This window comes from Pseudorasbora parva, chromosome 15 (assembly GCF_024679245.1).
Source record: "Pseudorasbora parva isolate DD20220531a chromosome 15, ASM2467924v1, whole genome shotgun sequence".
NCBI classification, from domain to species: Eukaryota; Metazoa; Chordata; class Actinopteri; order Cypriniformes; family Gobionidae; genus Pseudorasbora; species Pseudorasbora parva.
This window is the reverse complement of record NC_090186.1, coordinates 14,575,108-14,586,461: the sequence shown is the minus strand read 5'-3', so window position 1 is coordinate 14,586,461 and position 11,354 is coordinate 14,575,108. Positions and strand designations below refer to the sequence as shown.

Genomic DNA, 11,354 nt, shown 5'->3' with positions numbered 1-11,354 from the left:
ATCTCAGTTCTGTCAGGTCTAGGTCTATTAAGTCAAGAAAAAAATAGAAATGATTTAGGATTTTTGAATAAATTGCAATTCAAGTTGATAATTCTGAATGAATGTTTTGGCGGTATGGCTCTGTTCAGGGAGTCCTCTGACCTTTCATGAGCACCATGATATAGCAGAGAGTTAGAGGACAGCAGCAGCATTAGGGAACGCTTGCACAGTTTAGCCTGTGAGAGCTGAACTATTCCCCCTATGAACAGAGCAGCAACGATGACAAAATAAAATGCCACGTTATACACGACATGGAGGAGCTGGGGAGGTGGTGGGCAGCAAAGAGCTAGCAACAGCAGTTTAGGAGCGAACTGAATCTGTTTGAAGATGCGCACTGTTATATCATGGCCATTAGCAGCGAGGGGAGTGTGAAAAGCTGATGCACTGATGCATCTCAGCTGAGCAGAAACAGCTGATGAGACCAAATAGCGTTAGCAGCGTCTTGACTACCTAGCCTGCCAGAACTGACGCTTACGCTCAATTTTCTACCTGATATGATCTGGGTGTTGATGCTTTCCCTGAACTGTTCCAGTGGTCTTTGATGTCCCAATCTTCTGTCCAGGTATGATGACTGGTAGATATTTCGCTCTGTGTCTGGACCTGAATGTTCCCTTTTGTTTCTCTTTTAACATCCTGTCTTTCCTTATGAACACATTCAGATCTGGCCATCTTGGTGTGAGAAATTTAGGTGGAACTGGAACCGTTGAACTTATTCTCCTTCCCATAAGGAGTTCTACAGGTAAGATCCCATGAGCAAATGTCGATCTGTAGGCCAGAAGAGCTCTCTGTGGGTCTTGATTCTTTCTTAGCATCTGTTTCACTGTTTGCACCGCTCTCCCTGCCTCTCCATTGCTCTGAGGGTAACGTGGACTTCTTGTAACATGTTCAAAATTGTAGTCTCAAGCAAACTCTACAAACTCACATGATGCAAACTGTGGACCGTTATCTGTCACCAGTATTTCAGGAATTCCAAACCTGACAAAAATGACCTTCAGCCTTTCCACTGTTGTTGCTGTTATGAGTTTTGGTAAGTTTGCAAACTCGATGTATCTTGAGAAGTAGTTAATCACAACCATGGCCTCCTTCCTATTGAAAGATAGCAGCTGCGACTCGTTGCCAGGGTCTCGCTGGTAATGGTGTTGGCATCAACTGCTCTGTTTTCTGCTGTGAAAGCTGACAGCAGATGTCGCATCTCTCCACTAACTCTCTTGAGTCTCTTATTACACCAGGCCACCATTTAGATTGCTGTGCTCTCGCAATGCACTTCATACTTCCTTGATGACCCTGGTGAAGTCTCTCAAGCATCTCACTCCGCATGGGTTTTGGAATCAAAAGCCTTTCTCCTTTCAGTAGAATCCCATCAGCTACATGGATATCTGCTCTATGAGACCAGTATGGCATGAGATGTTCCAACATTGATTTCTGATGTTCTGGCCAGCCTTTTAGTGTATGCAATTTCAACTTTTGGCATGTTAGATCCTCGTTCTGCTTTTCCTGAATCTCTTTCAGTTTTGTATTTGTCCCAGGGATTTTTTGACATATGAGATCCACAAAAACTCTGCACTCATCCTCCAATGTTCCATTTTCTGTTGATTTTTCAGGTCCAGCTGGTGCTCGTGACAATGCATCTGCAGTGACCAGTTGTTTTCCAGGGACATGCATGATGTTGTATCTGAATCTGAGCAACCTCAGTCTGAACAAAATAATTCTTGAAGGTAAGTCATCAATTGGTCTGTTGCCCAACAGAGATATTAGGGGTTTATGGTTGGTCTGCATCGTAAATTCCAATTCCAGAACAGATATGCACTGAGCCGCTCACATGCCCAGGTTACCTCAAGAGTTTCTTTTTCAATTTGTGCATATCATGTCTATATGGGTGTTAGATTTCTTGAGTTATACACAACAGGTCTCCACTCCACCAAGACCGTAGGATGAAGCATCGTCTTAAACTACAGTCTCATTGTTTGGACTATACTGCGTCAGTATAGCTGGTGAGCGGAGTTCTTTCTTTACCTTTTCAAAGGCTTCTTTCTGCTGTGCATCCTATGTCCAGGTCCTGTCATTCTTTAACAGTTCTCTCAGTGGCTTGATGAGGTAAAAACTTCCTGACGTTGTTAACCATACTCATGAAGCGTCTCACTCCTTCCACATTGTGTGGCTCAGGCATATTGACAATGGCTTTAATCTTGTCCTTTTCTGCTTCGAACTCTTGGGCACTTACAGCATGTCCTAGGAACTTCACTCTATCGACTGTGAACACACACTTGTCGTTCAGTTTCAGTCCTGCTTTTTCGAACTTTCTTAGCACGTCACACAGCCTCTCATTGTGTTCTTTCTCATCTTTTCCAAACACTAGGATATCATCTGCATAGCAACGAGTTCCAGTCGTTCCTGCAACGATCTGTGCAATTCTGAGCTGAAAGTGTTCGTTTAAGGGTATTTGCCAGAACCCAGATGTGGCGTCTAATTTTGAAAATACAGCTGCTCCCTCTAGCTGCGCAAAAGTCTCATCCACAGCTGATAGTATATGGTCTTTCTTTGCACACATTTTTGTTCAGCCTTGTGAAATCAACGCAAATCTGAATACTTCTGTTCGGGTTTTGGTACAATGACCATTCCTGCTCACCAGGGGGTAGGCTCTTCGAGTGTCAAATGACTCCCATTTCTTCCATTCTGTGGAGTTCCATTTTCACTTTCTCCATAAGCGGCAGAGGTACTAGTCGAGGGACTGATAGTGCATACGGAACAGCTCCTTCTGACAGTTTGATTGTGTAGCCGCCCTCTAATTTCCCGAGACCCAAGAAGACTTTAGGGAACATTGCTTTGTACTGCTCACCAGGTTCATGTATGTTGGCTACCTGCTGAAGTAACTGTAAGCCTTGGATTACAGGCAATCCCAGTAACGGCATCACTAAATCCATTACCACATATATATCCTTCCGAATCCTCTTTTTGTCCTTCTGCAAGCATGTGCTAAATGTACCCATCTTTATTCCCCAGGATTTTCTGTTGCCACATATTTTCTTGTTTTTGGGTCTGGATCGCTCCCAAAAAAGCAGACTCATAAGAACTGTCAAATATCACTTCAAGTCTTTGAACTGACAATGAGACCTGAGGGGCAAACTGCAGCAAAATGTCCTTTTTTCTGCATTCTGCTTCTCTGGCTGGACACATTTTCCACAGGTGCTGTGGACTTTTCCCACATCTTTTACAGGAATCCATCTGTTTTATTTTCTGAGCTGCGTCATGAATGCTTTGCATTCTTTGTGCTGTCCCCTCAGCTCTCGTTGTTGTCATTCTTGCTTAGGATGTTGCGGCATACTCGGCATACTGTTGACTCACTTTTAATCTTAGGCACTTGCTTCTTGTTCCTTCAGGTTGTGAAAACAACTTCTGACACCATGTAACAGATGGTTATTTAGTAAACTGAGGTGGAACATCACGACACAAAAACAGCTTAGTTGCGCAAATATTTCAGGAGAGGAAGAATTGTTTTGAAATGTTTGACAAGGAGCATTTAATCAAACTGTATTGTTTGGACAGAGCAGGCATCATCTTTGTCAGCGGTTCTTCCTCCCATCAGTTTTCTTTTGGAAAATGTGATAATACCAGCATTTCTGTAGTATCAGTAATGCTGACTCCCGAGTAAAGTTATATTCGGTACCCACAGCTGCGTTCAGTCGCTTCCGTATAAATCTAAGCGCGGGGCTCCAGATTGAAGCCGAATATGGTGTCTGTGAATATTAAACTGCAAAATACTATTTAAAAATTACTCCTGCAACACAAGTGACACTCACTCGCTGTCTTTGTAGCAGGGCCGTGCAGAGAGTTCTTCAGGGACAGGGGCTCAAATGTAAAAAAGGGGCAACGTAAAAAATTTTAATATATATATGTAGTCATGATCCTGTTTCTCTCTCTTTCACTCATCACTGTTATTGACGCACACACCCTCTCATTTGATCTTTATTCCCCTTTATTCCCCATCCAAAGACTTTTTGTGCATTGCCTTTTATTGTACTGTCTTCGCTGACTGCAAAACCCTGCACTGTGAATTTTGAATGCTCTTTCTCTGCCATTATTTTGCTTAGGTTTTGTGTCTCTTGAACTGCTCGAATCAAATGGGTGCACGCACGTGGGCGGATCCTGTAGCGCGGTGGTAGCCATGGTAGCGAGAGAGAGTGACCATCGCCTAAGCTAATCACTTGTTTCGTCCTGAACAAAAATAATGAGCGGTGTTTATTGCAGAAGAAAAATTCTAGAGTCACTCGTTTTTTTTATACTCTCTTTTTCAGAATACTTACATTTTAATTATGTATTGACATATAAAGAAAGTTTTAACAAATTTTGACAAAAGTGTTTTAGATCATTCCTGCCTACCCTACCTTTAAGACATCAATGTGTTGTCACGAGCCGCAGGGTTTAATTTGAAGTTTTTTTGTACTGTTTTTTTTTTTTTTTACTCTCATAGAATCACACTCCATTGACATGCATTATATGACTGGCACAGTGCAATGGTTGGAGTTTAAATCTTAATTTGTGTTCTACTGAAGAAACTAACACACCTACATCTTGGATGCCCTGGGGGTAAGCATATAAACATAAAATCTTCATTTTTGGGTGAGCCATCCCTTTAAAAATATATAATCATATAGACTGAATATGTTGTTACTTCATTGTTATAATGTAGACTGAAGTCTACTACAATACACTAATGTGCAAATAGTATCTGACACTATTTGCACAATGTATTAATAGTATCTAACAACTATTTGCATATTAGCGCAAAGAAAAAAATAGCACAATGCAAATAGCCCAGAATTTTAAACCTGAAAAATATCAGTTAAGGAGAGGTATGATGTAAAAAATGTATAAACTGTATTATTAGGTTAGTGTCAATAAAAATTTGACTTGGATCATTCTCAAATGATGCTGAAAGATGCTGAACATCATCATCAGGTATTTTACAGACTTGTGGCTCTCATGCATTATTAAAGTGAACGGGTTTAATGGGCAGCCTATTCTGAAATTCATGTTAAACTTTCCTTTAGACTTTTTACAGACTATTTATTTAGTCTTATCAGTTACAGTCACACGTTGTTGCTCCAAAATTGCACCAGAGGGAGACATAAGTCAGAGCTATTGGTTTTTAAAAAAACGTTTTAAATCAAATGTCGTCCCTTAAACGACCACATAGGGGCGATCTTTACAAATTTGTTGGAAGGTAAAGGGAGTGACCACATAAATGTATAGTTGTCCTAATAGATTTAAACTTTTACTTGCAATTTTTATGATAATGACAAAGCTGAACACAGTGATTTCATAGAAAACCAGATTTATCATGAACATCTCCAGATTTTGTTTAGAACTTATTTATTTTCCCCAATTGAAGGCCTGAAAGGTGTCATCTCATGTACTGCACATACTCACACATAGATCAGCTTCAAAGCTAATTCATGCAATTCATTGAGAAGAGAAAAGCTATTTCTTTACCATACTCTAACCATCTTAGTCTATCAGCCCCTAATAATAAAGAACTAAGTGTGTAGAAAACAGCACCACACCTCAAACTTGTAGACCCTGGGTCCAGTTGCATAAACTCTACCACTATGTTAAGACTGAGTCTTCTAACTAGTCTAACCAACTAGCAGTTAGCCAAGGGCTAATTAGTTACACTTTTTGGCTTTAAATTAGATAAACCCTTTACTTATAAAATATGAACACTCTTAAAGAAAAAACGAAAAACTAAACGTAGATGACTAAAACTGCACTGTTGACTGACTTCGTCTGCGCTGTTTATGCACCTGGGCATTGGTGGCTGCTGAACCTTCGAGTCTGTCTTTAAAGTTATACAAAACTGTGTGCCCAAAAATAACAGCAATACAATACAACATATAAAAACTTACAATTGTGCTGTCCTTGCAGCCTTCACTAAAAACAACTGTGTAATGTAACTAGTGGAGTCTGATTCATGATTCATAATCTAATTCACAAACACATGACTCTTACTAGCTGGTTGATTTTAGTGAATCAGAGCCATGAAGTGTGGCCATTGTAGATTCCAGATCCAATAATTCTTATGAGCTCTTTTAATAGATACTCTAATAAGACATGTTGTCAGTGTTGTCACACTTTATCAATATCTGACTCTCTTAAAGGTGCTATGTGTAAATTTTAGAAGCATAGCGGAGAGGCTGTAGCCTGACGTGGTCATACTCAATTCTAGTCAGAATATGAGTCTGAAACTGCTCCATTGGGCTGTGATTATGGGGCGTGTTTCAACCGAACCAGGAAAGACATCAATTGGATAGACCAACAACCAATCAGAGCAACGAAGCGACGAATTGTCAAATGTCAACAGAACTCAACTGCACTGTGTTGCCAAGTCCGCGTTTTTTTCCGTCAGTTGTTTTCTATGTCCTATGACTGTTATGTGATATATAGACCCATGAGTGCGGCCCACGACTCACCCCCTTCCTTTTGAAGCACATAGAGAAGCTATGGTGGCCGAAACAGGACAAATATGTCGTTGTCTGAGTCAGAAGAGAGTATAGTGCTCTGTATAAACGTTTGTCCATTTAGGGCTACTGTAGATGGCAACGCAAAATAGTGACACTGTAAGGGGACCCGCAGAGAGTATGTAGACAAATTCATTCTATAAGTTAATAAAAAATAACACTTCATTATGTACGGTCTTTATACACCACTGAAAACATATGTATATTATATTGCATTTCTGTCTAGATCGTCATAAATACTACTGCACCTTTAAATTATGTTTTATTAACATCAATCAGGAGGAATATGTTCAGACATACAGCCAACTTAATTCTGCTCCACAACAGTTTTCTAGCATCCCTCAACCACCCCTAACTCCTTTCTCTTTTGATTATTACTATCCCAGCCAGAGCAAGACTAGGCTCTTCAAAATCCGATCTTGGAGCCCTCTCCATGGACCGCACGCCAAATATGCATAACCTTTACGCCATCTTATATATGTAGTGCAAAGTCGTAAAACTAAAAGTTATTATTATTAACCATTTAGAAATAAAGCATGTACACCAATCAGCATTACATTATGACTCTTTTCCTGATATTGTGTTGGCCCTTTTGCTGCCAAAACAGCCCTGACCCGTAGAGGAATGGACTCCACTAGACCCCTGAAGGTGTGCTGTGGTTTCTGGCACCAAGATGTTAGCAGCAGATCATTTAAGTCATTTAAGTTGAGAGGTGGGGCCTCCATGGATCAGACTTATGTGTTCAGCATATTCAAGATGCTCGATTAGATTGAGATCTGGGAAATTTGGAGGCCAATTCAACACCTTAAACTTGTTGCTGTGCTCCTCAAACCATTCCGGAACTATTGTTGCTTTATGGCGCATTACCCTGCTAAAAGAGGCCTTTGCCACCAGTGAACACCATTTCCATGAAAGGGTGTGTCAAAGTAACATCCACATGGATGGCAGGACCCAAGGTGTCCCGGCAGAACATTGCCCAAAGCATCACAATGCCTTTGCTGGCTTGGCTTTTTCCCATAGTGCATCCTGGTGCCATGTGATCCACAGGTAAGCGACACACATGCACCCAGACAACGTGGTTCATCAGACCAGGCCACCTTTTTCCATTGCTTTTTCCATCTGCAGCTATATGAAAGCAAAATGCGATGCACTGTGTATTCTGATCCCATTCTGTGATAACCAGCATTAACTTGTTGAGCAATTTAAGCTACAGTAGCTCGTCTGTTTGATCGAACCACACGTGCCAGCGTTTGCTCCCCACGTGCATCAATGAGCCGTTGCCGCCCATGACACTTTTGCTGGTTCACTGTTAATTCCTTGGACTGGACCATTGTTGAAAGATATTGAGCACTGCAGACAGGGACCACTCCACAAGAGCTGCAGTTTTGGAGATGCTCTGACCCAGTTATCACAATTTTGCCCTTATCAAACTTGCTCAAATCCTTACACTTGCCTATTTTTACTGCTTCTATCACAACAACTCTGAGGTGAATAATTTGCTGCCTAATATATTCCACCCACTAACAGTTCCTAGGTGCCAGGTTATTCACTTCACATTAGTATTCTCACATTGTTTTTAAATTTGTGAATGTGTGAATACTTGGACAGTCCAATCTCTGTATATGATCTTCACTATGGTATTAATCATGATTTTTTCATTTTTATTGGCATCAAATTTAACATTGTGTCTATTCACACTAAATGCAAATAGTGTGCCTTGTTGGCAAGTGCCATTCATAGTAGCTGCCTAACAATGCCTGGTTGTGCCAAACAAGATTTAAAAAAAAACGCTTGTGATTTAACGTCTTCAGCGGCACAATCAGTAAAGCGGATGGCTAATCAAACATTGTTGATGCAATTAACACAGGTTTGAATCCGCCTTTTGCAGAGCTTGCTCTTTTCTTATTTCTCATCAAAAATCACATCGAATAGGCATTTACTTTCAATAAAAATTAAGAAAATGTTCTAAATGTGGAAATAAAGTGCCTAACAAAATGTTTAATTATAATAAAAGCATTTATTGGGTAGGGTTAGAGATAGGTGTAGGGAGGGCTTATAGTGTCCCTTTACGTCGGCATCCATTTAATAATTTAAATAAAAATAATAATTTACACTCCGTTATTACTGCATCCTGGTGAGGTGCAAAGAGTATGTATCTGTCAAAATTAAGAATAAATTGCATGTAATTACTATTTACACATAATGCAAAGTACTGCTACTTTTATATGGTGTATAGAATATTTTCACTTAGTAAATGGCATCTACGGCTATTTGCACAGTGTAAATATCATCTATCGCTAAGAAAATATGTTATTTTCACTAAGTGTAAATATAATCTAGTTGCTATTAATACGGTGTAAATAGTATTTATTGCTATTTGCAATTATTTGTTTACAAGATCATATAGGCTGGAAGGCAGCAGTGGAGAAATTGTAAATGTGTGAAGGATAATTTGAATTTCGGTCCATCTAAAAGTACAGATTATATTACATATATATAGGCCTAAATCCGAATTGAAAATAAAATATGTGTTTGCACATAGCTGTACTTGCTACTAAAAGCATTAAGCATAAATTGTACCCTTGTTAATTCAAGATTGAATCACATTACAGACAATCATATGTTAAATTTAGTAGCAGACCCTATGCTACATAGCAATACCACAGCAAAAGCCGTGTGAATTGTAGCCTCAGTTTCCTGTTCCTAGCTCACTGGAGGGGCACTGTTGGGTGTCTTCTGCAACTGTAGCCCATCTTCTTTAATGCTCAATGCATTCAGAGATGCTCTTTTGCACACCTCAATTGTAACAAGTGGTTACTGAGTTACTGTTTCATTTCTATCAGCTCAAACCAGTCTGGCCATTCTCCTCTGACCTTTGGCATCAACAAGGCATTTTCGCCCGCAGAACTGCCTCTCACTGGATATTTTCTCTTTTTCGGACCATTCTCTGTAAACCCTAAGAATGGTTGAGCATGAAAATCACATTAGATCAGTAGAAATACCCAAAATACCATAACCACATTTAAAGTCACATTTAAAGTCACCTAACGCAAAATTTTTCCCCTTTCTATTGCTAAGTTTGAACTTCAGGAGATCGTCTGGACCATGAAAACTGGAAAATGCTGCCCTCGGAGGACACATTTCAAGGTAGGAAGGCATCAAGGCATGTCCAAATCCAATGTTAGCTTCAAGTCCTGTCTCCTGTCTCTAGTTTTATTATGATAAACATGACACAATATAACATTGTGAGTACACGAAAAGAGGTTTTACTGTTATAAAAAAAAAAAAAACTATTTGCGAGCATTAGCTGAACGGAAGGTTTTAGAATAAACACGGAAAACACGTGATCAATGTCATGCGGTGAAAATTAAAAGCAAGTCAGCCACCGATCGGTCTGTGCAGAACTGTATGAAGTCGAACTCGTATGTCTACAAGCCTAAATGCAGAGCTCAACATTAATATTCATGACCCTTCCAAATAAGGCAAAAACAGAGCATTACAACCTAGGGAAAATGTATAGGGTTGTAAATGGACCTGTAAAACTGTATATGGACCATTTTTACCCTTAAATAAGCCGCAAACCCTCTACTTAGATATCAGAGAACAATTTAACATATTGTTTCAACTCATTCTAGGGCACCTTTAAACACAGACAAGCGGAGTGATATAAACAGTGAGATATTTCTCTGTGTGAACTAGCTTGTATTCTGGCTTTAAATAATGGCAGAAATATTATGATATACGTTATGCAAATTGAACACGTGATCAATCTTGGAATGTTGCCTGGCCAATCAAATTAGTAGACTGGAAGTTACTGTTGCCACTCCGTTAGAATCTTTGAGAGCATTACAACAAGCTGCTTTTGGTGAGCAATTTCTATTCAAAGTTTCCTTAGTGTGGTCTGTAGTGGTTCGTAATGACCTTTACTGCACCTGTTGGTTCGTAATGACCTTTACTGCATCTGCTGGTTCGTAATATTTCTCAAATCAGCTCAGTCAGACAGATTTCCTGTTTCAGACCATGTCCTCAGCACAAGCACTGGCATGTTTTCTGAAACATTCTGCTTTCTCAAGCATCTCTGACATCTATAAACCACACTTTAGTAAAATGATGTGGTTGATACTAAACTTTGCTTACAGCTGAAGAAGCACTAGAACTTTGCTTTATTTTTGTGTGAATTATTGATTGAATTATCTAACAGTAATATTGATTTTCAAATAGATTTTCAAATTTTCAAATGATTGTTATCTATAGATATGTAGTCTGTTTCTTATTGCCTGTGTTTTAACACCTTTTTTCATGTGTCTCACCCTTAGTGTTTTTTTGTTCCGATTGTGGCTAACTTGCTAAAAAAAATCGATTTACTCTGCAGGCATGCTTTGCAATTTCTTTTTTTTTTTTTTAGATAAAAACCAACCGTTGCGGCCCCCAAAAGCGACAAGTCAAGTCTGTTTATCAGATATCCGATGTGAAAAAAAAACATCCTTTCTCATTTATACTCTTTCGAAACTGTTGATGATGTTCTTGTTAATTGATTATTCATTTGTTTCCGTTTTTGCATCCTCATTGCGCTGCAGATGTCACTTGCATCCTCATTGCACTGCACTTAAAGCAGTATTGTGAAAAGTGCTATCCTATGTATAAAGATGACTTGACTTGCAAGCAGTGAAATTTACTTTTCCATTCTGAGCCCGTGCATGCACACATGAGGACATTATGTTTTGGGATTGCCGCACCTAAAATTAATTCTGCTAAACTTAAACCTGTTGTCCTCATTAATAGACACTCTTGCATGCCATC

General features: G+C 39.5%; 2 long non-coding RNA genes across 2 annotated transcripts; both read left to right on the top strand.

The window, feature by feature from the left end:
• Positions 1–465: 465 nt before the first annotated feature.
• On the top strand, positions 466–4,229 carry LOC137041983 (uncharacterized). The gene is made up of 3 exons (XR_010898194.1): positions 466–601; positions 699–778; positions 4,128–4,229. It is a non-coding gene; the product is annotated as an uncharacterized lncRNA (long non-coding RNA).
• A 276-nt stretch (positions 4,230–4,505) lies between these two features.
• On the top strand, positions 4,506–11,143 carry LOC137041984 (uncharacterized). The gene is made up of 3 exons (XR_010898195.1): positions 4,506–4,623; positions 9,633–9,701; positions 10,960–11,143. It is a non-coding gene; the product is annotated as an uncharacterized lncRNA (long non-coding RNA).
• The last annotated feature ends 211 nt before the right edge of the window (positions 11,144–11,354 follow it).